Source organism: Microtus pennsylvanicus, chromosome 4, assembly GCF_037038515.1.
Source record: "Microtus pennsylvanicus isolate mMicPen1 chromosome 4, mMicPen1.hap1, whole genome shotgun sequence".
In the NCBI taxonomy this organism is placed as follows: domain Eukaryota; kingdom Metazoa; phylum Chordata; class Mammalia; order Rodentia; family Cricetidae; genus Microtus; species Microtus pennsylvanicus.
Genome location: NC_134582.1, coordinates 90,550,642 through 90,578,105, shown reverse-complemented (window position 1 = coordinate 90,578,105; position 27,464 = coordinate 90,550,642). Strand labels below are relative to the sequence as shown.

Sequence of the window (27,464 nt, the reverse complement as noted above, 5' to 3'; positions counted from 1 at the left end):
TGAGCCCATGTACAAGGCTGACCCATATATACAATAGCTGATAATCTGGGCAGAACCCAAAGTAGTCCCTGGGGTCACCATTATTGTTACACAACTCGACATTTTGCAATTCTTGGCTCATTGAAACTGGGTTTTCCTCTTGGTTTAGTTTCTCTTTAAAATACCCTGATTCCAAGTTGTAGACCTGGGCAACCCAAACAGAAGTGTCATCATCTGGCTTTGGCAACTTCCTCCGTGACTAATGGTGGGGATGGAAAGATGGGCTCACAGGCCTCAGAGAAGCATGCAGCCTGACATTTCTGTCAGGATCTTTGGTCCATTAGCAAGATTATTAGATTATTGACTTACTGAGATCCTATTGTGTGCCAGGTGACATAGTGGGTGATGAAAGGGACACGACCAAGATGCCAAACAAGATCCTGTCACTCATCTTAGGAAGAAAGTAGTTCAAGAAGTAGTTGAGGCATCATAGGCCTTCATAGGAGAAATTAAATTTATCCCCTGCCCCCATCTTTCCAGAAATAAAATTGACAAATAAAATGTGTATATATTTAAGCTGTACAATTTGATGTAGGTCTATTTTGCAAAACAATTGCTGCTATCAAAGTTCATTAGTGTATCCACCACCTCACAGAGTCACCATTTGCTTCTGAGGGATGGAGGCTTGAAAGGAAAGAAAAAGACACAAAGGTAAAAAAATGTTCCAGAAAGAGTTCACTGTGTGTGCATACAAGGTAGTGATGAGAGGAACGGAGAGAAGGGGGGCAGCAGAGTGAGGTGGAAAACACCCATAATGGGAGAGGGAGATGGCCTGGGTGGGGAGCCTGAAGCTATGCCTCATAGGAAGGGAAGTAGCGAGAACCTCCAGGTTTCAGTGTGAAGCCTGAGGTAAGGAGTGGTGGGAAAGGAGGCCAGAGTGGCAAACAAGAGCCAATTAGCAATCTTGGGGCCTTTGCTAAGGGTTAGCAGCACCCCGTGCATTTCAGCCTTTGCTAATTTGACACACTGGACCTTTACGTTGAGCAAATTGCAGAGGCGGAAGGCTGCTCTGATCTCCCCAACTATGAGGCAGGTCATGAACTCTCATGTAGAGATGCTCTCCTTATTCTTGGAAGAAACACCTTTATCTTGAAGACGTGGGGCTTAAAAGAACACCAACAAACTTTGCCAAACCCTTCCCTAATACATCAACATTAGATCACACCCTTTGGTCCATCTGTGTGTCTCTTTGTGACTGTACCCCCTTTGTCAAACCAAGCATCAAAATGCGCGCACACACACACACACATACACACACCCTTGTAGCTTCAGATCTACATTTCCTCTTGGGGGTTTCATGTCATGCATTTTATACCAAACAAACTTGCATGATTCTTTCTTCTGCCTTCTAATCCGGGGACCTCAGCCACCAATTTTGCAATGAATAAGGAAATGGAACCTTTCTGATCCTACAATCCCAGGCAGAGAAGGAGCCTCTGGGGTTGGAAATAGCATAGATGTGAGGGGACACTAGCTGAGTCTTATGACATCTTTAGGGGACCCATTGGCATAGTGCATTTTGCTCCAAGGAAGGTCCAGTTGTGAGAAACATGTGGGTGCAATTGGAGCCCAACACTGCCTCTATAAGAGGACAGTTGGGGCCTCTGCTCTTCCTCCAGCCATGCTGGGAGATCATCAGTTGCTCTATGTCCTCAGCTTGCCTTTCCTTCCAGATTGACAACCTTCGTCCCCTCTACCTTTTCTCCTTTCATGAACTAGACTCTCTCAGACCATGTGACTTGGATGCTCTCTTTCCCCTTACCCCTCTCCTGGAGATGTGTGGAGTCCTTTGTACTCCAGATGTTCCACCAGTCACTATGCGTAAATAAAGAGATTTGTCCTCTCCTGGAGAGCACTGCAGACATCCACACAGACATAATGGCCTGGCCTTGCCTTTCCTAACTCATCTGTGGCATTTGCTTCTTGAATTAGCTTGATTCCCTCACAGAAGGCCAGCCCCTTCTCCTCTCCCTTGCCTGCTCCCCCTGGAACATGTTCTTCATAAAGCTCACTGTGTTAAGCCTCAAGAATATAGTTTTGTTTCTTTTCACAACTTCATGCTCTGAAGCTAAAATATTTTACACTGGACACGTTTTGTCCATCGCTGACACCGCAGTTATGCTAACAACAGCTTGCATACTCAGGAAGAATTGAATTTTAGATTTAGCTAGGAATAAATTTATTAATTTTCTCAGGAAATAACGTCCCTGAGATTCTTCTGCATCTGTCTTATGGTCACAATATCAAGCTTTCTGAGATATGCAGCGCTTCATAGTGATTTCTAATTGTGGGGGAAGTTCATCTTTGCCTCTGAGGGTCTGATGTCTGAATCCATTGAGCTAACAGGGCACGCATTTCTTGGATCACAGCCGTGTGTGATGAGCCTTCGTTTTCGGAGGTTACTTTCTGAGCTCTGGTAGACCGTGGTAGGCATGCAAAGGGTAATGGTTATAAAAATACAAACGGAGATCCAGAAAGATGGCTCATCAGGTAGAAGCACATGCTGCCCAAGCCTGAGGACCAGACTTTGAACCCTAGAACCCACGAGTAAGAGAGCATCACTCCAGAGAGCTGTCCTCTGACCCGCATCTGTGCCTGGCACACGTATGCTCTCGCTCGAACAAGCACATCACGTATCATAACAAGTAAAATAAAATATAAGAATGGTAGTGGCAGTGTCATCTTGCTCTTTTGTTTTTAGTTGGAGCCTCAGTTTTGGATTGAGCCTCAGTTTCCCTGATTATAAATGAGACTCATAGCAGTCCCTTGGCACTTCTTTCAGAGGATACAGCACGATAAAGTCATTTACAAACACACGGTGAGATGCCCAAACCTGCGCAGTTCTGGCCTCGAAGCCTTCCAGTGGACTCCTGTTCCCACAGCCGTATTTACCACAGGTCCTTTCTGTGGGCTTGCAGACATCCCGTCAGGGCACCCAGCTTGAGAACACTGCAGTCTCCTTTCGGCTTCCCAAGACTGAAGAGTCACACTTCTGCCCCTTGTTCTTCTCTTATTAGATTTTTCAGGATGGTTATGGGTTACTTTGTGCCCTATCCCCAAAAGAGGGTATATTGAAGCTTTACCCCAGGTTCCTATGGGTATGACCTTATTTGGACACAGCTCTTAGGTAAAAGGAGGTCATCACGAATGGCTCTAATGCATTAGCTATAGTCCTTGTGAGAAGGGGCAGGGGCACACAGTGCAGAGACAGAAGCTGAGCATGAAGGTGGCTCTGGGAAGATGGAGGCAGAGGTCGGAGAGATGCTGCCAAAGCCAAAGAATGCGAGGACTTCAGGAGACAGAAGGGCGAGGAGATGCTTTCCTGGAAGCTCTGTGGGGAGCATGGCCCTGACTATGGAAAATGAACACAGTGGCCCCATTACTCCCTGGAATATGAATGACTGAAAGATTTATTAATTTGAGAAAGAACTTTTCTTTTTCTCTCTTTCGTTTTTGTTGTTGGTTTGGTTTTGTTTTGTTTTTTGAGACAGTGTTTCTCTGTAAAGCTTTAGCTGTCCTAGAACTAGCTCTTATAGACCAGGCTAGCCTCGAACTCACAGAGATCCACCTACCTCTGCCTCCTGTTCTGGGATTAAAGGCGTGCGCCACCACTGCCTGGCTGAGAAATAACCTTTCTGACCTGACGTCTGCCTTTAGAATACCTACGTCAGCTTGTAGGGCTGAGGGCTGGGTGGCAGCTAAGTAGTGAAAGCATTTGACCAGTATGTGTGAGGCACTGGTTTTGTCCTCAGCACTGGAAAGGCAGGGACAGGCTGGAGACCAGCCAGGGGGAGTTAGAAGGAAAGAAAAAAAAATGCTTAAATGAGTCACCTTCCTGAGGAAGAAGGGGAAAGAACCCAACAAGGCTGCAAAGGCCTGAAATGTTGAGGCAGGGAGAGTAACACGGAACCATAATTTGAGGGTCTCAGGAAGCCAGTATTTTCACGCCAGTTTGATCTAAGATTTCAGCATTAACAAGGGATAAATCTACAGACTGAAAACTAGCCTCGGGGATAACTTTACCTCTGGCTTAACTGCAGGCTAGAAGAGTATGCAAACAGCTCCGTCTGAACTTGCCCAGCAACCTGAAAGCCCGTGATTTGAACAAAGCAGACTTGGCCTACATGTGAATTACAGGAAGGATAATGGGAGGAAAAAGTGCTCTCAGACTGTCTTTTTCTAGGGGACACACGGAAGAAAAGACCAAATCACGTGTCACATACCCGGCTGGAAGACTTAGGGACAACTAAAGACAAGGGGTGTGAGTCTCCCATCCCCAACTTTCAAGGACCCGTAGTTCTCTTGATGGAGTCCTGTTGGCCCTGGCACTTCTCCAGTTCCATCTAAATGCTGGGTGCATCTTTAAAATTAGGCCTGGTGACGACAGCTCTGGAGTCACGGACCCTGCTGTTTTGGCTGTCACTTAGCTCTCTGCTGGGTGAAGAAGGAGAAAGAAATGGGGCTTGACACTGTGACAGAATGATCAGCTTTCTTGAATTGGGTTGTGGCTCGAGTGAGCCCCTTAAGAACTGCCTGGCCCCAGCTCTCTACCTAATCAACTTCTTTCTAGCTTTTGTCATTTCCAGGAACCACAGTTTGACTGCTTTCGGGAGATGCAACTTTCTGCTCTCCATCCATGGTTGACGGTGTGGGCGCAAGGTCGCAGCACAGCCCGTCAGGATGTTATGTCCCGGGAGCAGTAGCTGGTTTAGAGACATTCACATGGCACAAATCTGCCCACAGAAGGTTTGTCAAGAGTGGAGTACATTAAAATGGAATGACATCCATTTGGGGCACATAAAATAGAGTTGGGAGGTCACTGTTTATGGGGTGTGGCGGGACAGAGGTCTTCATTTGTATCACAGGTTTGCCTGCGATCGAAGACTCTCTTTCCTCTGCCCCCTCGGCACTCATCTGTCTCTGGGAGGCCACTGTCCTCAGATTCCTGTGAGCTGAAGCTTTGGATTGGCCTGTAGATGTACCAGCTTCTGCACGTGAGATGCCTGTTGAAATGTCCTTAGTCTAGGCTGACCTGTGAGGCCGTCCTTCTCTGAACAACCAGAGACTGAGCCAATGACACTTCCGCAAGCACCACTCATCGTTTCGGAATAGCCAATTACTGACCCGATTATGGATTGGAGCTATAAACACAGCTGCCATTTGTAAGGCCTCAGAGCACACTCTCAGTTCTGTGGGAGTCTCTGCTTCGTCTGGTTGCCAGTGAGAGGAGGCCCCAGACAAATGCAATCATGTGTGTTCTTGGCTATGTTCATTTATCCTAGCTCAAGAAGATGATCTTCATAAAGTTTACAAAAGCTATTGGGAATTAGAAAAAGTTGGCTGGGTTTGGAGGATTGTGGGTTGTGGGTGCACACGACCACAGCTGCCATCTTGTTACCAAGTGGAAGAAATCATCTCAGTGAACAGAGGAGGGGGAGATGGAAATCTCTACAAGACAGAACCTGTTCGCAGGGGTGCCAGAAATGCTTACAGTTATTCTTGTTACATGTATACTACATAGAAATATATAAATCCAGTCTGCTGAAGCTCTTTAGTGTTGCTTGCTTATTTGTGCACTTAGGGCTGACCCCTTGGTATTGGAAAACCAACAGATGACTCTTCCCTGGGGAAGACTATGTCTCCTCTTAATAGCCATTAACTGCCTATAGGTTGACATCTAGGAGTGGGGCCTTTTGACATTTTCCCCCATGCATGTTGGCATCTCAACTCGTATTGCCATTGTTTGTGTCTTATTTAGCCTACCACATTGTTGAGATCTCCTGGGTGCAGGGTTTCTACCCAATATAGAAGACACAATCTCAAAACAAACACCCTGATCCTCTGGCTCTTAGAGTCTTTCTGTCTCCCCTTTTGTGCTATTCCTTGAGCCTTGTCTGGAGGGGTTCTGTTACAGAAGTACCAAGTGGGACTGGGTCCCATACAGTCAGTTGTCATTTGATCAGTTGTGACTTTTTGTAACCATCTACTTTCTGTTACATGAACTACTGTATCTCCTTTGTTTACTTAGGGCATTGGAAATTAGATATCTTTTACTATCAACCCAGAGTATGTAATACGCAGATTTTTCTAAAGTATAATGATACATGTCACAAAGAATGCATCAAAGCCAAGGATATTTTGTATGCATATGACACCATGGTCTGGGAAAACTTGAGAGATAGAGAAGACACGAATGCAGGCAGAATGGGAGTAATAGAAATGTTTTGAAAGCAATTGGTCACACTGCTCTTTCAAAGTAGAGAATCAAGTTTTATGAAGGAAAGCAATGGTAAGCTGAGCTCTCCCTGCAATAACATGGTACTATAAAGAACCTCCCCAAAGACAAGATCTATGGAGTTGGTAAAGGTTCTCACCTGGGGTGGCCGATTCACCCTGATCTGTCCTAGAATATCTCTGTTGGGGAATATTATTTTAAGGTGCGTTGCTTTTGTTTATGCTCTAGTTGTTTAACTCTGTGAAGCTGTGATTCTTTGTCTAAAACACCTGATGGTAATAAAGAGCTGAACGACCAATAGCAAGGCAGGAGCAAGGATAGGCGGGGCTGGCAGGCAGAGAGTATAAATAGAAGGAGAAACAAAGAAGCAGAGGAGGACATCAGGTGCCAGCATCACAGCTATATAGCAAGCCACAGAGAAAAAAGTAAAGAAAGGTATACAGAAATAGAGAAAGATAAAAGCCCAGGGATAAAAGTAGTCAGGATAATTTAAAAAAAAAGCTGGCAAAAAACAAGCCAAGCTAAGGGCAAGCATTTATAACTAAGAATAAGCCTCAATGTATTTACTTTGGAGCTGGGTGTCAGACACCCCAAAAGAATAAAAAAGAGCGCAACAACCACGACATATCTGTGGTTTTAAATGGAATATCCCGATTCCTTCAAGATCACTCAGGTGGTAAAGGCACGTGTTGTCAAGCATGATGGTTTGGGTTTGATTCCCTGGGGTAAGGAAAGAGCCAACTCCTGAAAGTTGTCTTCTGACATCTACTCCTGCACCATGGCACATGCACACAATAAATTAAACAAGTAACAGATAAATAGATAGATATATAAATAGAAGCTCTGTATATTGTTTCTTGGAAGTGCTTGTCCCCAGCAAATCTGGAAGGCTGGTCACATGCTTTTCTACCATAAATAGGCCATTTTGCTTTTCTGAGACTAGCTTCATCACAAATGAGCAAGGAGTGTGTGGAGGGGTAGTGGTAGAACCCCCTGTGTGTTTCAAAGCAGGCTTTTGGAGTTAGAGGCTTTCATGAAGGGAAACATGGGTCACTGAAGAAAAGCGGTGCAGGGAACAACCTCTCCTTCAGTCGAAACCAGAGAAGGCTCTCTTGTGTATTTTTTTTTTAATGAGATTTACCCATTTCAATTGGGGAACACCTGCTCTTTGGGGGATCTCCCTCTAGAACTCCATGGTTTCTTTGTTGAGACAAGAGGTTCCTATAAACCAGTATTCCTGCACCTGGTGGCCCCTAATGCCACCTGAAGAGCTATAAAACACAGCGCTGGCCTTCACACCTGTGAATTTTGAGTGCACCAGTATTGGTTGGAACCAGAGATCTGTGTGTTTTTTTTAAATCCTGGCAGGTGACGTACATATAAATTATTCACAAATGCCAGTTCATCGACTCTCATTCATGATAGATGGCTTTCCACACATTTCGAAAATGACCGCCACAAACCATTGTTCAGGCACCGTGTTCAGTAGTCTTGAACTTTCCATGCATCCCGAGGGCTTGTGAAAAGTGAAATTGTTGCCCCACCAACTCCCATTTCTGTTACAGCAGAGCTGGGCAAGACCAGATATTTGCAGACATTAAGTTCAGAAGGCTGTCAGCTGCCATTGGTAGCATCATTTTAGTTGAGTATCTTGCGTGGTCTCTTTAATCTTTGTGACATTTATAACATTGCCTTTGGACCTCTCCCTAATATAGGACTTAGTAAATTTCTCATGAAGAAAGGAGAAGGTTGAAGTGATAGTTCAGTGGTTAAACATTTGCTTAACACATAGAAGCCCTGGCTTAAATCTCCCCTCCCCCAAAACACATATATTGTGCTTATAATAAATGGAAGAGCAGATAAATATCTTATTGGAGTCAATAACTGCCAACTTCCTTTTTTCTTAATGTTATTCAAATTGCAATTGCTAAATAATGATTCTGCATATTTGTAGAATACAATCTGGTATTTAAATACATGTAATATAACGATCAAACCAGCTAACTGGTATACCCACCTCCTCAAGCATTTATCTTATTTTTGCAGTCAGCCACCTAAAGACTAGAGAGCCTGTATCCTTTTTCCCAGGAGAACTGATTTTGACTCGGGCTGGCTCTGAGGCACATGGTCTCATAGGATCTTGGCTAAGGACACGGGTGGGAGCAACAGGATTTCCGACTTTCAATTTTAGGAACTTTGTGCTGAGCACAATGCATCAACAGTGGCTGTGTTCTATTCTGGGGTCCATGGCCAATCCTGCCTGACCTTCTCCAAGATTCCATTTTGCTTTGTTTATGACTTTCTAAGGTTGACTGTTTATATCTCACCCACTAATTCCTTCATGGCTTTATCTTCTTATGTTTCAGTTTATAAATCAATTTGTAGGATTATTATGCAAGCATATTCCAGTTGCTATATCTCTTTATTCTTGTTCATAAGCTTATAATGACCCCGCCAATGATCACTGCTCCCTCTGCAGTGTGTCCAGGCACTCTGGCCATCCCACATTCTTTGACTTGTTTTTGTTCCCAGTGTGGGGACAGCTGCAGGCAGCATAGTACTGTCTCTCTGTCTCCATTAGGACAAGAACTGCTTCTTCAACTACAGAGACCTACTCGTGGCCACATCCCAGACCTCAAGTCCAGACACACCCCAAATAAAGTCAGAAAGGACAAGAAACCACTGACCATTATTAACCACTAACTAGGGAGAGTACAATCCAACCTCTGGAGGAACATTCAGAGGACAGGGCTTAAGTGGCTTTGTAGCTTTTACATAATGGGTTGAAATAAGAGATGACATCTCCAAAATAAACACAAATAACAATAATAAAAAAATCCATAAAGGTTCTTTTTCTTTCATCCTGTTTCCCCAACAGTCAACTTGTTGGGCATAGTATGATGATCCCTAAGAAACGGGTCTTCTGGTTCCTCCCTGGACAGGGGTTTTGGTTCTAACTAGAGCCTATGCTTGTGGAGACAACCCTTTCTAAATTAGTTCTAGAAAATCTGCCTAAGGGAAGGGCAGAGTCCATGGCCACGATCAAAAACCATCCTTTTCTGGCCTTCCACCCAGAGAGTCACTGTGGGTTCTTCTTCCAGATGTGACATTTTGACAGCTAAGGAACAGCCACTTACTTCGCTGTTGCATGACCAATGATTGCACTTCCCCCTAATGTTGTAAGTGGGCCAGGTGACTTGGCTTTGTAAACTCTAGAAAGTTCTAGAATCTGATGAATTTTTGTTGTTGTTTTGAGAGACGGGTTCACTGTGTACCTCAGGTTGGCCTTGAATTCATGATCCCTCTGCCTCGAACCCCTGAGTATTGAGATCATAGGCATGTAATTATAATATGCCCAGTTATACTAGAACTTTTGTGGTTCTATGTTAACAATCTTTATGTATCAGAAAGCATCCCCGGATCTGCTGTCAGGAAAATGTTGCATTAGCTAATAAATTCAGTTTGGGGGGGGGGGGCAGTCTCAGACCTTCCCAGGGGCCGGGGAGTGACGAGCACTCAGCGTGTGGCCCCGCCGATGAGCTTCCTCCGCCCATAAATTCAGTTTGGGAAGTTTCTCTTTGGAAGCCATTAATAGAAGGATTAAGAGATGCGGTCTTGGAGGAGGGGTATCACCTCCTAATCCTTCCCAAACAATCCTACCCCTTGGTGACTAAGTGTTCAAATACATGAACCATTCTCATCCAAACCACCACACTCTTCTTGCCAGAGGAAGTGACTTATGTAAGTGTCAAGATCTGGTACTAGGCTGACTATAGCTATCAAGGAAATGGACACCTACTTACCTGGGATGGTATCAACCACAAAATTCAAAGATGAATCACCTCATTTAACGTTGAATGCTTTGGGGGGGGGGTGTTAATGGATCTGATTCTTACTGAACACTCACCATGTCTAAAGCTAGACTACAAGGAATACAAATTATTAAAAAGGCTTACAAAAATCTTTGCTTATTGGAAAGAAACAGACGCATAGCAATGAGCAATGCCAGCACTGAAGGAAGTGATTCATGGAAAGTTGCTTTATCATACTCTGTGATCAAATAGCAATGACCCTTTAATGTAGTCACTTTTAGAAAAGTTTTAACTTGCCTTTTGAAGGATTCTTCTAGCCCTTTCCTTCTTTCTAGATCCCTAGTCTTATAGCCAAAAACTCTCTCTCAGTTGGTTGCAATCATTTCAGTGAAGACATTTCTGTGATGTAGTCAGATTACCTGGTACCACAGTTACCGGGAGTACATTTGAGCTAGCTGTGGGTACTGTGATGGCCATTTTTGGAGGTCAACTTGACTACATCTGGAATTAGCTAAAACCCAAGAGGCTGGGTAGACCTGTGAGGGATTTTTCTTAATTACATTATTTTAAGTGGGAAGACCTGCTTTTAATCCTAATCTTTTGAGGTGGGACGATCCACCTTTAATCCAGGCCACACCTTCTCATGCAGTCTACGTAATGGAAGCTCTCTCTCTCCCTTTGCCTTCTTGCCCTCTCTCTCACTGGCAAGTCTATTCCTTCATTGACATTAGAGCCCACTTCTTTGGGATTCTGGCATATACTGAAGACAAGCTGAGACATCCAATCTCACGGGCTGAAGAATTACTGAATTTTTGGACTTCCATTGGTTGACAGCCATTGTTGGACTAGTTGGACTACAATCTGTAAGTCATTCTAAAAAATACCCTGTGTATATATCGTGTGTATATATATAATTTTAAAATTATATATATTAGATACATGTGTGCATATGTGTCTCTATGTGTGTATATCCTATATAGATCATATATATGTGTATATATATATATATATATATCGGCAGGAAGGGAGATTCATTCTATCATTTTTGTTCCTCCAGAGAACTCTGACTAACATAGGGACTTCCATTGCCCTCAAGCCTGGAGAAACAGGAGACAGAAGCCATTGTATGAAAGGTGAAATTGACTATGGTTTCCATGGGGTAGGGAAGTGAACAAGGGAAAGTTCTTCTCAAGGTATATTTAAGCCTAAAATGCTTTGCAGCTGAATAATTTCTAATTTTCATAGATCTACCATTTAGATCTTACTAGAAGAAATTCTTGGCGTATCAGGGATACATAACTGAAAAATAAGGAGCCTCAGGAAAGCATGACGAATTGAGTGGGAAAGATGGGACAGAGTCCCAACTATGCTTTCTTGGTTCATTAAAGTTGTAGCCCATAAACTTACTCTCTTCTAGTTAGCTTCAGCTGTTGACTTGACATAGCCTAGAGTTATTATCTAAGGGAGTCTTAATTGGGAGACTCCCTGGATCAGACAGACTGTGGACATGTCTGTGGGGCATTTTCTCACTGTTGATTGATGTGGGTGATACCATTGTTGGGAAGGTGGTCCTGGGATGTAGAAGAAAGCTGGCTGAGTCTGAGCTAGAGAGACAAGCCGATAGGCAATATTCCACCAGGCTTTATGCTTTGGTTTTCCCTGGATTTCCCTCAATGCTGGATTGTACCTGGAAGAGTTAGCCAGGTAAAGCCTCTCCCTACCACCCCCTAAGTTGGTCATGATGTTTATCAGAGCAACAAGAAATCAAATTGGAACATACTCTGAATAGGTTTAACCAATGAGGACTCCGCACCATAGTGTGCTATTGCTTGCAGCCTGAGGAAGCTATGCGCTCTATATCATCACCCACACTTAAAGGCGTCTTCCACTGAAACCCTGAGAGAAGAGAGAGCTACCAAGCCCCTTATGTAGTGATTTGAAGAAGGAGGCCATTTTGTTCATGTTAGAGTGGAGTGAACCAGTGCATGGGTAGGTAGATTTTAGTCAGAGAGGTGGGGATTCAATCTCTAGTTAGCAAACTTTGGCTCTGTAGTAATTTTAAGTCTCAGTAATTCTGCCTCATTTACTAGTAGTTACTTAAAAAGTTTTAGAGTTTATCAAGTATAAGGTAGTGGTGTGAGGATACACATCCATCATCTAATTTCCCATCAACCCACTGAGGCAGAGAAGCAAGAACGTGGCAGGCATGAGACCACCGTCCTCAGGAAACCCTGCTTGTAAGGCTGACCCTTGGCTTATATCTGAGGACTCGTGAAAGACTCCCACTGTTCCATACACACTTAGCTATATGTAGAAACAATGTACTTTATGCCAAAAACCTGCTTTTCTTCTAGGGGTCTGGAATTGTGTTTAATACAGAGTGTGTCTAAATGACCAGCCCCAATCAATACTCTGACACCAAGTTTCTAATGAGCTTCCCAGAGAGACAAAAATTCCATATCCGACGTAAGTCATTGTTCGGAGAGTCACGTGCATCCTGTATGACTCCATGGGGACAGGAGTCCCGGTAGCTGATGCCAGGTCCCCTTCCTTTGTGGATCCTGGCAAGTGTCCTCTTGATGTAGCATCCCTTCGCTGTGGGTGTAACTGCATGCTGAGCCCTGTGTGTTATCCAACCATTCTACCTGAGGGTGGCCTTGGGAATCCCCTTCCCAAAGGTATATGGCATTTACTATTTAAAGTAATATTTAAGGTAGCTATGGCATTATTATTTAAAGGCGAGAAAGCTAATTCACGAGGAGGTTAAGAAACTACTCAAAGACCACACAGGCCTTTGGCATAACCAGTGTATGGGTTCATGCAGAATGGCTGGTTTTCAACACCTACGTATACTCTAAAACTGTAGGACTGCTACTTCCCTCATTGGGTGGCTCTGAATCAGGGCAGGTATGTCTTCTTAGAACACGTGGCGCACTGCATAGCCTATTATTATATCAATATGCACTCCCCCATCCCTCCCACATCCTCGCCGAATACCACAGTTGCACCAACCAGCAGAATGTCCCTGAGAAATGGAAGTATCTTTGAGAAGAAGAGAGAGCTATAGCATGGAACTCATTCTGCACCCTGTTTGTTGATTTTACAATGTTATCTATTATGACAGATTCTTTCCAAGACGAGAGGAGCTCCTGCATTTCCTCTCTCTTGACTCGTATAGCCTCTATCTTCCCAGCTTGGAAGGTCTACAGTCACAGTAGGCAACAGTGAGGAAGTTCAGCATGGCAAGTGGGATGTTCAGAAGAGTCAGTTTACAGGAGCCCTTCTTTGATGGTGGCCATATTTTCTCCTACCCACCTGCAACTGGGTCATTTGATGTTCCTCCATGGAAACAGGGTGTCTCTATTAATCAGAAGGCTTGAGGAGTGGGAGGGGGAGTTGAGAAATAACGATCTCAGGAAACCCAATGTTACTACTTTTGTGACCTCAGCCTCCCACAGCCTTTCTCAGATCTATTCTTGCATTTCTTTCAAAGGGAATCTATTCCTGTTGAAGGTCTGTCTGGGATGAGCCATACCGAGGAGACGATGATGATGATATTGCCGTGGGATGATAGCTTGTCAGAGCCCAGGCTGCCTGATGGTAGACAGCGGGGATGGGGAAACACAGATGCCTTCACCTCCTTCTACTCCTTGAAATTCTCTAGAATTTCTCTTGAAATTTTCTAGAAAAGCAGAGCTTATTACAATATAAAATACTCCTTTGAATGGGAAGGCCAGGAGCACTGTGGCTTGGAGTTATAATGACTGATAGCCAGAGGATCAAATCTGTCCTTGCTAGTCCAGTTTCGGTAAAGTAAAATTGGGGAAACCTATGGATGTGCTTTAAAAAAAAAAAAACCTTCACCATCATGGGTGACAGAAAGAGAAGGGTAAAGGAACAGGATCTAGGAAGAAAAGCTGGTGGTCTCCAAGGAACACTTTATACATATGGAAACTTTTCATACAGGATAACTCTAGCAGCCAGTATTTGGTAGGGGAGGGGATAAAGCAGGAGACACGGAAATGAAAAAGACTCCCGCACCTTGAAACAAAAGGCATGCTAGTCTGAGGGAAACAGGTGTCTTCACGACAAAGATATAAATGGTGCCAAGACCCTGGCAAAGAGTCACCTTGTCACTGGCTGAACTCTTCAGCAAGTCCTTAGACAGAAGCCCTGGGTTCCAGTCACACCTGCATCATCTGATCAGCTGCTCCCCTCCCCTGCTGCAATCTCCTGAGCCTCATTATCAGTAAAGAGAAGGATACAACCAACAATTACTAGACCCACTGAGAGAGAAGCCAATAAAATGATAGGGGTTAATGTGCTGAGTGAGCATACAATAAATTAATATGCTAACATTGGCTGTTGCTATTTTTGCTGTTTTGAGACAGGGTCTCACTTAGTTTTGGGTGGCCTATACTCACTATGTAGCTCAGGCTAGACCTGAACCTACAGAAGTCCTCTGGAATCAGTCTGCCAAGTACTGGGATTACAGGCAAGAGCCATCACGGCACGTTAAATCAATGTTTTGGCTAAATTAATGATGTTCATTAGAGCAAGGATTAAAGAGAACACTTAAACATAAAATAGAAACCTAATTTTTACTCTACCGAACTTTAAGAAGAAAGGATGGCCCCAAGAGCCAAACCAGAGAAAGCTAAATTACAGGCAGAACGGGCATTGCCATAAATTCCATGAATGGTGAGTCAAAATATCAGCCTTTTCCTTATTGTGGCCGCCTTAATCCTTCCTCCTGGGACTGTCTGAGTTGCACACAGTGGTCTAAACAGGCCATGGACATCAATTAAAATTTAGGTCAAGGCCTCTGTCACAGCTAGTGATTTAGTTTCTGGGACAAAGGAAGACAGATCCTTCCCCGTGGCTGGAGAAGAATAGCATTCCTTTCTATTGTAATCAGGCTTCATCAAGGAAATGTTGGCAACCCAGGCAGGGCAGTGCAGAACCGGGTGCCTGTGAAAGCCATTAGGTGGTTGAACTTTTGAAATATACAGCCAGCACAAATATGGTTTAACAATTTTTACTGTTGGAAAGAATCTCAGAGAAAGGAAATTTGACTTATCTCCCAATGCAGTTTTCTCCTCGCTGAAGGAGCCCACCATGCTCGCATTCCCCCACCACTGATCATCATAGAAACCTTCTGATCTCTCCCCATAAGTGCTAGACTGTAGTTAGATTCGGAGTAAACTACAATTAGCGAGTCTCTCTCTCTCTGCTTCTCCTAGAAGGCTTGCTGTGGAAATTCTTAGGATGCTCCTGTCTGACTTTTAACTCTTCCCAGGAGACCAAACTCTCAGCTCCATCTGTGGCAGTGCGATGTTAAGACTGAATGATACACCCTCAGAACCAAGGAGTCCCTAGAATTCTGTAAATGGAGCTACTAGCCTTTCTGGTGTCATCTGCCTGGCCCTCCTGCACACAAACTTGGGGTCCTCATCAGAGTTCCCAGGGCTTCAGAAAGCTCAGTTTTGGCTTTCCCCAGGGCTTTTCCCAAGTGTGGTCAGAGTCAGGCAGTCACTGCAAGGTGTTAGCCAAGGGGAAGCCATGGGTATAATGTTTCATGGGCAGCCTGGCACTCAGCTCTTTGTCTTGGGCATTGGTCTTTAGAGAATGTTTGCACTTCGAGAGGGAGAGATACGGATGGAGGTGAATCAGAGACCTAAACATATATTCAAAAAGGGCAAAGCAATGAAGATCTATTTGCTTTATAAATAATGAATATAATGAATCTAGCAATACTTTTTATTTTCATGATTCATGACTGGAGTTTAGTTCCCAAAATTCAAACGGTGGAAGGAGAAAACTGACCCCCAAAAGTTGTCCTCGGACTTCCACACCCATGTTGCTTTGTTCGTACATGTGCTCATGAGAGAACACACACACGTAATAGATAAATGTAAGGCACTATCACTGTTAAAAGCCTACTACACCGAATCTTTCTCTTCATTAATGAACCATGCAGAGTACAAGTCAACACACACCAGAGCGAATGAGCCCAGCAGTTTTCCAACTTTAATCCATTAGGAAAAGTTCGTGCTGGTGGTGGTCATGTCTGTGTTGGGTTCATCAGTGCTCAGCACATTGCAGAGATCCAGACATGTTTGGTGACCAATGGCTGGTGACCACAGGTTGGTCTGTGTAAGAACAAAACTGCTTCAAGACTGCCCTCCTCTCTACTCCAGTTGTCCTCAGCAGCCCTAGACATTACATGACTGTGTGCTCTGAGGCTGAGCTGAATTGAACTGAATATTCTAGATGCATTTGGACTTTGTCTTGTTTTCCAATGGTCTCTGATTCCAATGTAATTCATTCTCTCTCTCTCTCTCTCTCTCTCTCTCTCTCTCTCTCTCTCTCTCTCTCTCTCTCATTCTCTCTCTCTCTCTCTCTCTCTCTCTCATTCTCTCTCTCTCTCTCTCATTCTCTCTCTCTCTCTCTCTCTCTCTCTCTCTCTCTCTCTCTCTCTCTCTCTCTCTCTCTCCAAATCCTTGTCTCCCTTTCATATCCCAGGTTGACCTGAAAACTTACTTTGTAGCTGAGAATGACCTTTAACATCTGATCCTCCTGCACCCACTCCCGAGTGTTAGGATTGTAGGTCTGTATCACCATACTTGGCTTATCTGCTTCTGGGGAATTGAATCTAGGGAGGGCTTTGAGCATGATAGGTAAGCACTCTACTAAGTCACACTCCAGCCTCGTACTCGTACCTTCTCTTTGAGGAAGCTGTCCTCTGCTCTCTTCTACACAGGAATATGATCAAGCACCTTCGTATCTCAGATATAGTTGGAAGCATCTTGTGTGTGTCTGCATATTAGCTCATATTCAAAACTGCCAGTGTGATAGGACTTATCATATCCTCTGCAAATCAGAGATTGACTGGCTGCAGGGAACTTGTGGCAGAGGTGGAATTTGAACCCGGGGCTGCTACTGGCTTCCTTAATCGCATCAGTCTTATTCCAGTTCATTTGTATCTGTCCGTCTCCTGAATTCCAGCATCCTGTCTCGATGCACACTGCTGCCAATTGTTTCCTGACTGTTCCCACACTGCAAAGAAAGGGGTCTCCTTAGGCAGAATGTATGTTATTGCTTCTCTGTAGCTTTGAAAATTTTTTCTCTTTCTGTTCTATTTTGGCAGATATTGGTTACCAAATGAACAAGAGTGATCAAAAATAAAGATCTGAGACTTACTATAAAATTTAACAATTCTTAGTATGTGTGGTGGTTTGAATAAGAATAACCCCTATCGGCTCATATATTCAAATGCTTGGTTTCCCGTTGGAGGACTGTTGAAGGAGGTATGGCCTTGTTGGAGGAAGTGTGTCACTGTGGTTGGGCTCTGAGATTTCGAAAGTCTGTATAAGTCAGGCTCTGTGTGTGTCTGTCTGTCTGTCTTCTTGTCTCTGTCTCTCTCTCTCTTTTTCTGTTTCCCTACTGCAGATCAGAATGTAGTTTCTGGGCTACTTCTCCAGCTTCCTGTCTTCCCACCTACCACCATGCTCCCTGCCATGATGAAAATGGACTAACCCTCTGAAACTGTAAGCCAGCTCCAACTCTCTTGTTAGATTTTTGTTGCCTAAAGTAAGAGATAAAAAAAATTCATTTTAAAAATCTAGTCTTATGGGGCCAAACAGATGGCTCAGTAGATAAGGGCACTTGTTCATATAAAGGACCTAGGTTTCGTTCCCAGTACTCACAGAGCTCATATCCGTAAGTCCAGTTCTAAAGGATCCAAACCCCCCTTCTGACATCTACAGGCGCCAGACACATAAAAGTTATACATACATTCATGTAGGCAGATCTCCCATATCCACAAAACAAATAAATCTTAGAAACTGGTATTACACTGAATGTTTTACTGTTTGTTCATTTAAACTTGGCACTCATATCTTCATATCCCTGTCCCCTGTTTGTTTGTTTTTGGTTTTTCGAGACAGGGTTTCTCTGTAGCTCTGGAGCCTAAAATGTCCTGGAACTAGCTCTTGTAGACCAGGCTGGCCTCGAACTCACAGAGATCCACCTGCCTCTGCCTCCTGAGTGCTGGGATTAAAGGCGTGCGCCACCACCACCCAGCTCCCCTGTTGTTTTTAACAGTAGCATACTACTCCAGAGTGAACTGCTAAATATAGTTTATTAGAGTCCTACTGGTGGGCATTCAGATCACATTGACTCCTGTATTTCACACACACACAGTTACTAAAGGAGGAAGCCCACACCAGGCTGGACTTGAGTGAGGAGTGTGAGGGCAAAGTTGCCCTTTTTGGCTACTCAGAAAACAAACAAACAAACAGTAGAGAGAAAACATGACACCCAAATGGGAGAGATTCTTGACAGAAGGGACTCCATATTGGAGAAGATAAGCTATTAGTCATAACCATGGTCTCCTTACTAAACTTTTACTCTGAAGTGCACTGTGCAATATGATCCTGTGGTCTTTCCAGTCCTCACTGAAACCTTGGGATGAAGCACCGCTCCTGTCCCAACTATACAACCAAGGCTTCAGACAGTCAATGTGACAAAAGGAAAGGGTTATTTTGGCCCACAGTTCCAGAGTTTTCAGTTCTTGTGATTGTTAATCTGCGCTAGCAAACCAACTGGATCACCAATGAGGCATATCTTAGTGTGTGCCTGTGATATATCTTAGTGTGTGCCTGTGATATATCTTAGTGTGTGCCTGTGATGTATCTTAGTGTGTGTCTGTGATATATCTTAGTGTGTGCCTGTGATACATCTTAGTGTGTGCCTGTGATACATCTCAGCTTGTGCCTGTGATATATCTTAGTGTGTGCCTGTGATATATCTTAGTGTGTGCCTGTGATATATCTTAGTGTGTGCCTGTGATATATCTTAGTGTGTGCCTGTGATATATCTTAGTGTGTGCCTGTGCTATATCTTAATGTGTGCCTGTGATATATCTTAGTGTGTGCCTGTGATATATCTTAGTGTGTGCCTGTGATATATCTTAGTGTGTGCCTGTGATATAGCTTAGTGTGTGCCTGTGATATATCTTAGTGTGTACCTGTGATATATCTTAGTGTGTACCTGTGATGTATCTTAGTGTGTGCCTGTGATATAGCTTAGTGTGTGCCTGTGATACATCTTAGTGTGTGCCTGTGATATATCTTAGTGTGTGCCTGTGATGTATCTTAGTGTGTGCCTGTGATATATCTCAGCTTGTACCTGTGATGTATCTTAGTGTGTGCCTGTGATATATCTTAGTGTGTACCTGTGATGTATCTTAGTGTGTGCCTGTGATATATCTTAGTGTGTACCTGTGATATATCTTAGTGTGTGTCTGTGATGTATCTTAGTGTGTGTCTGTGATGTATCTTAGTGTGTGCCTGTGATACATCTTAGTGTGTGCCTGTGATATATCTTAGTGTGTGCCTGTGATACATCTTAGTGTGTGCCTGTGATACATCTTAGTGTGTGCCTGTGATGTATCTTAGTGTGTGCCTGTGATATATCTTAGTGTGTGCCTGTGATGTATCTTAGTGTGTGTCTGTGATATATCTTAGTGTGTGCCTGTGATATATCTTAGCTTGTGCCTGTGAGAGTCTTTTCTGAGTTTAACTAAGAATAAAAGACACAAGTGGTCTGGAGTATGAGACTGAACAGAAAGGATAAGGGGAGGAAGCCAACTGAGCATCAGCATTTACCTGATTCCTGACTGCAGATGCAACGTGACCAGCCACCTCAGGCTCCTGCCTCCCCAGCCAGAGCCACTCCTGATGCCAGGTTTTCTTCCTTCCAATGACCATCGGAAGACACATTCATTGGCTTGAGCCATTAGCTTTGCCAAGTATTCTGTCACAGCACTCAGAAAAGTCACCAGTACTCCCCATGCTTAGGTGCTCTGTTGCTTTGGACCTGTAACAAGGCTGCATCTAATAGCAGGAACATGTGGCAAAGAGGACCACCAACATTCAGATCAGAAAACAAAAGAAATGCCTGGTGCCCCAATCCCCCCCCAAGGGCATGCCTCCAGTGACCTAATTCCTACTGATAGCCCTCACCCCCTGTAGGTTCCACCTTCTCAAGAGCACAATGAAGGCCTTTAACATGAGGACCTTTGGGGTCAGTATCTAAACTGCAGCAGATGGTGGCCTGCTGCCCTCAACAGCCACATTTCTTAAGAGAGGGTTGGTGATTTTTTTGTTCTATTCCTTTGCCCATGGCCATGTGTGTCGTTTCATAGCTGGCCAGCACAGACACATTCATTGTCAGCAAATAGATTCCCAATTCTGAAGAACATGAACTAATGCCTTGATGTGGCTGCTCTCTTTTAACACAGACAGACAGACAGACAGACACACACACACACACATACACACCAAAAAGAAGCCAATGAAATAAATAGCCATGCAGAGAAACCCAGCACACACTGGGAGCCTTTCCTTCTATATAGCCCCAAAACAGTCACCTCTGAGGTGGTTCTTTGAACCAGCAGGTCATAAAAAAAAATTAGAGAAATTGTGAAGAACCTGAAATAAGCATGCACAAACGACTCTGGGCATTTTATTTTCAGTGAAATTGCGTGTAATTGTTCACTCTCTGCATAATGGATGTCATGCTGTGTGTAGGTATTGGAAGGTGCTTCTCATTCTCATAACCCTTAGGTCTGTTAGCCCTGAGACAACAAAGTCCATTAAGTAAAAAAATCTTCACTCCTTTCCTTGGTCTATTCCATTATGCTTTGAAAGGGAAAATTCCAATTTGATTGGCATGAACTGAGCTCACAGAACTTTCGGAGGTCTGAAGTCTACTGTAAATACTTCAGTCCTTTTTACTTGGCCCTCCTCTCCCACCTTCATACATGATCCACTTGAGGATGGGGCTTGTCTGCTGACTTGATGATACATTCCTAGGAATCATACTAGGCTCTCAACAAGTAACAATTGTAAAGAAATGATTGTCAAGTTTCTGAAAAGCAGGACATAATCTGAGCCAGTTAATTTTATGCATCAACTTGGTTAGGTATATATACATCATATACATGTATTATATACATATATAATACATATATATGTAAAATATATTGATAATTACTCTGGGTATGCTTATAAGATTTATATTTAAATCAATAGATTGTGAATATATTAAAATGGCTATGCACAATATCGAGGGAGGGGAGCACATCCAATCACTTGCAGACCTAACTAGACAAAGGCCTCGGGCTTGAAATGCAGCATCCTACTGGCCTGAGGCTTGTCAACTCCTACATTAAAGCAAACCCTCTCTCCCCACCCCCACACTTTGTATATATGCTGTGGGACAATTCTATATTCTGTCAAGTATGTTTTAAATAAATGCTGATTGGCCAGTAGCCAGGCAGGAAGTATAGGCAGGACAACCAGACGGGAACTGTGAAGGAAGGACAGAAACCTCAACAAGCAGGTCCTCATGTTACATATATATAAGGATGGTCCTCAAATTAGGAAGGCCCAAATTAGGACTGTTCAGCTTCTGGTGCTGTGAAATTAATACACACTCAATAGAAACCACACCACGCTTGTGGTTTTCAGTGTGGCTCCCCTGTTATCTCCTTGTATTTGGATCTTCTCTCGTGATGCTGAGCAGCAGCAGCGAACCACAGCTTCCGGTCAGCCCCTGAGTATGACTTCTGAAGCTGTGATCCCTCTGTATGACCCAAGGCTCCAGCTTGCGACTCTTGTTTCCCAGAGCCACACGGAACCACTCACAGTCTCACTTCCTCTACGTGTTTCCTCTCACTGCAAGGGAGACAGTGGGTGGGGAATTCAGAGTCATGGAAAGTGGTCAAAAGGTCCTCGAGATCCACAGGCAATACCATTGGATGATGGCGTGATTCGCAGCACAGCCCCCGGGGGCGGCAATGAAAGGCGGCTGCAGCGAACACAGCCATGAGAAGCTTGCAAGTGAGCACGTAGGAGATCTGCCTCTCTTCTAGTATCAAGCGAAGTGGCCAGCGCTCAACACCTGATCTGCTGGTCTGGGGCCCAGGCTTCTGGAAGGGAGGCATTTTACACGGACCCCTAAGCTGAGGGTTTATGGGCTTTGTGTGAGGGGAAGTGGATGGTAAAAGTGAAAGCTGTAATTTCCCCAAGCCTGCATAGGTTGGGCCAAGCACAGTCTTTTTCTTTTTCACATTCCAAGGTATCTTCATCTTTCCCTTCTTCCTCCTCCCATTTTACCTCTCATCTCTCCTCTGATAACACCTTTCCCTGTCACTCAAGCTCCTAATTCATCCACTCTTAGTGTCTACTTAAAAGTGTTTCAGCCCGCCCCAGCCAGCTCCTTCCTATCTCTCAAACTTCTAATTCTTTCCCTCCTAGTGTCTACTTAACCTGTTTCATTTTCTCCCCTCCCCCATCCTCTCGCTCTTGCTCTTGTCCTTGATAGGATCTTACTAAGTAGCTCAGGCCACCCAGCTCTCAACCTCCTGCCTCAGCTTCCCAGTGCAGGATGGCAGGGGGCCCTGCTACTTTGAGCTCTAAAGTTTGTCTCTAACTTCAGGATAATCCTTACTCCTCTGCTGACAATATTTCAATATTTTGTGTTGGAGAGATGGAGAATTTGAGAGCCATGGTGCCCTTTTGACATCCCAGCTCAGAGCCTGCATCGTTGCCAATTGCTTAGCATATAAATTCATAAAGAAAACAGACTGTCATGAAGTCACGTGATAGACTGTTATGCTGTTGTAAAATTAACCACCGATCAATCACCAATCAGTCAATCAAAATCTCTCTCTCTCTCTCTCTCTCTCTCTCTCTCTCTCTCTCTCTCTCTCTCTCTCTCTCTCTCTCTCTCATATCCTGGGGCCTGAAGGTAAAACTCCGGCTTTACACAAGTTAGCTAATGGTTCTATCACTGAGCTATCCTAGACCATTATTGACCTTTGTATTAACATGTCTAACCCCAGGAAACAATGTTAAGTCAAAGACCAAGTCACAGAAGTTATATAGTAAGATTGCATTTATTTTCGGTTAGCAAATCTCTCTCTCTCTCTCTCTCTCTCTCTCTCTCTCTCTCTCTCTCTCTCTCACACACACACACACACACACAGATATGAGTGTATAATCTATTTATATATCTCACACATGTGTGAGTGTATGAACTCATTCTATCATCTATCTATCTATCTATCTATCTATCATCTATCTATCTACCTATCTATCTATCATCTATCTATCTACCTATCTATCTATCATCTATCTATCTATAGAGATAAGGCCATGCATATTTTGAAAGAAGAGAAGATGAGGCCAAACAGACTTTGCTAATACACATTGAAAATTATTGCTGGGGCTTAAATCAGTAGGCCAAAATAGATGAAATGCTAAAAAAAAAATTATATAAACTCAAATGGATTAAGGCCCTAGCTGCTATTTTGTACCATGTAAAATGATGGTATGTTCCACACCCTGGAAATTTTGTTCTAATGATTTCTGGAGGAGACAGATCAGTCAAGGAGGTGTCAGTTAAGCATAGCTGGCTATGAACCTTTGGAGAGATCACGTCCCAGGGAGATTTTTTTGAGATCTTACTTGTGCCCTCTCTCTGGGATGACATGAAAGGAATGAAGAATATCACCCACCCCACCCCCACTGCAGCCCTTTGAATAGACAGGTGAGATCTCAAAACCAAAATGTCTCTAGACAAGGGCAGATGGCCATTGAATAATATGACATATTATAAGACATAACAGTGACATGCCAAATAGCATTTGTCAGTGATGGGTTGTGTATACAGTGATGGCCCTATCACATACTGTTGGAGCTGAAAAGTACTGTCCCCCGGAGAGAGCACAGTCACTACACCACTCTACACCACATCACTCTCTGTGCATGGTGATACTGAGAGAACCAGCTGCCAATCAGATCCCAGCATGGCATACCCAATGTACATGGTACTTGATAATCAGTTACCTGCTGGTGGTTTAGCATTTATTGTAATGTACCTTTCATCATCAGAGGGCTCATTCTTACAACACGATTTGACCCCAGTAACACCCTTCCTTGTTCCCTGCACCTCTTGATGCAATATCTAGTTAGTTTTTGTTGGAGTCTTGTGCTATTTCATTCATCATGGCTGCAGAAACAAGAGGCTGTATCATATACATACAATGCATAGCCTGCAGCAGTGGTTCCCAACCTTCCTAACGCTGTGACCCTTTAGTACAGTTCCTCATGTTGTGGTGACTCCTAGTCATAAAACTATTTTTGTTGCTACTTTATAACTGTAACTTTCCTACTGTTATACATTATCATGTAAATATTTGCTTGCAGGATATCTATATGTTATGTGACCCCTGTGAAAGGTGTGTTCAACATCCCAAAGGGGTCGCTGCAACTCCCAGGTCGAGTACCACGGGCCTGTAGCATTATAAGCACCACCTGCGTTTCTCCATAACCCGGGCTCACCTTGAGTCCGTCTTTTTATTCTTACCAGCCTCTCTTCATTTGACAGTGAATCTCTCATCTCAGAGTTTCGTGTGGCTGATTCCTCTGCCCTCTGACTGCCTCCTGAAGCCCCCCCTCAACTTACCCAGTTTTCATCTCCATGTTCCTTACACAACCATACTGACCAAGATAGATTATTGCTCCTTAGAATATGTTCCAGCCCACATCACATTTGGGTTATTTTCAGTGAGGTTCAGGACACAATACCTCAAAACATGACTGTAGGAAGCCATTGAAATATACCATAGAAACTAGGCCCCTATGGCTTGTGTCTACTTTGAGGGGTGATCTTGAGAAATTACATTTATGGAAGCGTTGTCATTTGCTTGTTTATAAAAGGAACTATGTCTGTAAAAAGAGGAAAGGAAGGAAGGAAGGAAGGAAGGAAGGAAGGAAGGAAGGAAGGAAGGAGAAAGAAAGAAGAAAGAAAGGAAGAAAGAAAGAAAGAAACTGCTTATTAATGCATCTTGCTCTCTGTCCCAGGAAAATGACTAAATCAACAGAGACTCTGACCCATGACAAAGATGTCTATTAAGTCTGAGAAATATTACCCTCCTCCCATTTTCACTAGGATTCTCGGGATATCAAGTCACAAGCAGGCTTTTCTCTTCACTGTCACATTGTTGTCCCCCAGCCACTAGCAATCCAGAGCCCTCGATTCCTCCTGCAGTTCAGGATGATACATGAGCCTCGCTCACCTGCCTGCTTTGAGCCTGCTAGCTTTATGTAACATATAATTAAATTTGTTTTTCTCTGGTTAATATGCCAAGTTAGTTCACAGACTATCCAGGCAAGGAACTTTGAAGTACAGAAGAAAGCAATTCTTTCCTCTCTGTATTTATTAATATCTGCTTCTCTCCTGGAGTCTAGGTTTGTTCTCATTTCTACAGGTTTTGTCTTAAAATCTGACTGGCAATAGTGAGCACTCTCTAGATAGCAGTTAAATAAATTAACTCACTGATGAGATAAGGTGGGACTCTAATTCAAACCTGATTGCACATTCCCCTTCCTCTGTTCTTACTCCCATTCGTAGATGAGAATGCCCTTGAAAACAACAAAGCTTAGAACAAAATTGAGACAAAGAGAAAAGGCATTTGGTTGGGCTGCAGTACTTCACACCTGGTTCCAAGTGGGAAAGCAAATTCTGGGGAAAAGAGAAGCATCCCAAAGGAAGTTTGACAGACTGGTCCATCTTTCCATTCTCCCTTATCTTAGAAAAAAGCCAGTGTCCAGTGTCTTCATAGTTTACAATATATATGACGTTTTCCTTTGTATGTGTTCTTCATTTTAAAGGCATTCCAGAAAAAAAGGGGGTTCCTTCAAACCCTTTGCATCTAATAAAGATAAAAGACAAAAAGACAGACAAGAAGAAAGAAGAGGAAATAAAGGGAGTTAAATAACTGAATGCGGAGAAATGTAAGGTTGGAGTTATCAGATTGGCCCAATGAAGCGAGTAAAACAGTGCAGTTTGAACTCCTTCCTCCGTAAAGAGAATCTAACAAGAGCTTCACTTCGGAGTTGGGACACACACAGAACCCAGTATCAGTCACAATTTGTTGCCCCGAGAGAGACTGAAAACAACATAGACACAAATGTTTGTAATCTATGCTTAAAGGACTAAAATAATTTAAGAGCTTTATCTCCTCCAGGGTAAGTTCTATGAAGACAATAGGGAGGGAAAATGCCTGTATTTATACCAGGAAGTGTTGAAATAGGAAGATTTAAAGAGTAAGAGTCCTCAGACTTTTACATGACATAGAACCAACCGCCTCCTGGGCTGGCTGACCTCCCCCCCCCACCGCTGTTAAGGGGTGTTAACAGTAGAGACATGCCCGGATGTCTGACACCAACACAGGAAGTAAGAATCTGGATGCATTCCAACCCTACCCTCATCCCAAATCACAGCAAGTGGAAGGCACTCACCCGAAGGCAAACCCACAGTGAATAGACCATCTTGTGAGCCTGGTCACCTTGCTCTCTCCTGGGTGGGCTGGCAGGGACCGGAGCTAGTCCCTCTGTGTTCTTATGCTTATCTCTCTGCAGCTGCCCTCCTTGCATCTAAAGGCAGCTGACAGCTCTTCTCTACTGAGCAACCACACCCGTAGGATGTGAGCGGCTTGTGCGTGTGTGGGGTTTTCCTTCCTGTTGCTGAGAGGTGATGTTGTCTTAGTCCATTTCCCCTCTGTACCGCTGTCTCCACCAACACCTCTGCCTCCACCTCCACCTCTGCCTCCACCTGCATCTCCTCTTCTTTCTCCCTCTTCCTCTTCCTTTTCCTTCTCATCTTCCTCCTCCTCCTTCTACTTTTTTTTCCTCTTTCAGACTTTCTTTTAAGTTAGAGGTACTTTGTAATTTTGAGTAAGGTAACAAAACTCATTTTGTTACCTTCGTATAGGAGGCCTTTCTGTAATTTGGAACACAGGTGATCTTAAGGTTGAGATTAAATTCTCTTGAAATAGCCTGTCTGGGCTGCAGCGCAGCAAAATATAGGCTATTTTAAAAGTCAGCAGGACTTGGTATTTTTTTGTTTATGTGAACTAAATTTGTTCTGGGTGTTTTTACTGTAAATTGATGTGGTGCCTTCTTACCCATGGTAAGTATTTATTGAGCTTGTGGGGCATAATAGGTGATTAGCTAGGGGCTGTGTCCCTAATGAATCTTGAACTTCCAATGTAGTAAGAAGCAAAGATTTGAACAGTGGAAGGGAGTTGAAAGCTATCTAGGCCCAGCCCTGTTTTCCTCTTCTGCACTTCTGAGTAGCGGATGCGTGAACTGCCCCTCCCATCAGAGTTATGCTCTGTGTCGCACACTTTTGGGGCCTTCAGGCCTCAGTGTACTCACCTGAGCAATGGGGAAAATAATTATATATATAAATACTTAATATTTATACATATAAATATTATATTATTCATATATATGAATAAT

General features: G+C 43.6%; 1 protein-coding gene across 2 annotated transcripts in view; it reads right to left on the bottom strand.

Annotated features, from left to right (window-relative positions):
• The window catches only part of Nedd9 (neural precursor cell expressed, developmentally down-regulated 9), a 175,505-nt gene extending 148,864 nt beyond the window's left edge, over nt 1–26,641 (bottom strand). Inside the window, exons 1-2 of one of the 2 annotated variants that reach the window (XM_075969834.1) lie at nt 26,463–26,641; nt 19,758–19,968 (exon numbers count right to left, since the gene is read on the bottom strand). The gene's annotated coding sequence lies outside the window, so the exon portion shown is untranslated. The remainder of the gene's footprint in view (nt 1–19,757; nt 19,969–26,462) is intronic. The other variant, XM_075969831.1, reaches the window with a different exon arrangement.
• Nucleotides 26,642–27,464: the final 823 nt, after the last annotated feature.